Source organism: Pteropus alecto, unplaced genomic scaffold (genome assembly GCF_000325575.1).
Source record: "Pteropus alecto unplaced genomic scaffold, ASM32557v1 Scaffold9205, whole genome shotgun sequence".
Lineage (NCBI taxonomy): Eukaryota > Metazoa > Chordata > Mammalia > Chiroptera > Pteropodidae > Pteropus > Pteropus alecto.
Window position 1 is genome coordinate 1 of NW_006436423.1, and position 785 is coordinate 785.

General features: G+C 30.3%; 1 pseudogene; it reads right to left on the bottom strand.

The window, feature by feature from the left end:
• Positions 1–448: 448 nt before the first annotated feature.
• LOC112481060 lies at positions 449–545 on the bottom strand (annotated as a pseudogene).
• Positions 546–785: the final 240 nt, after the last annotated feature.

Here is a 785-nt window from a genome sequence, read left to right on the forward strand (position 1 = left end):
ATGCCCTTCTTTGTCTCTTATTATAGACTTTGTTTAAAATTCTATTTTATCTGATATAAGTATCGCTACCCTAGCTTTTTTTTATTTGTTTGTGTGAAATATCTTTTTCCATCCCATTACTTTAAGTCTGTGAGTGTCATTTGATCTGAGGTGGGTAGACAGTATATGCATGGGTCTTGTTTTCTTTTTCATTTGGTTACCCTATATCTTTTGATTGCAGCCTTTATCTGTTTATATTTAAAGTAATCACTGATAGGTACATTGTTACTGTTATTTTATTATTCATATTTGTTATTTCTATTTTCTTTTTTACCCCTTCTCTTTTTACAGAAGTCTCTTTAACATTTCATGTTATACTGGTTTGTTGGTAATAAATTCCTTAAGCTTTTCCCTGTCTGGGAAGCTATTTATCTCCCCTTCCATTTTAATCGAAAGACTTGCTGGGTAAAAAGATATGGAACACTTCATGAACTTTTGTGTCATCCTTGCGCAGGGGCCATGCTATATCATTCCAATTTTAGTATATGTGGTGTTGAAGCAAGCACTAATTGCTGTTCTTGAAACACTTTATGTATTTGGTCTCCTGACTTCAGCTCTTTACAAATATTCTAGTTTTAGAACTCTTTTATGGTCTTAGAAATTACTAAGGACATCAAGGAGATTTTGCTCATATAGGCTTATATCTGTCAATATTTCCTACATTTGAAATTAATATCAGTAACTTTTACAAGTATTTTTTATTAATATATTGGCTAGTAATAATAAATTGTTAAATTTATTATTAA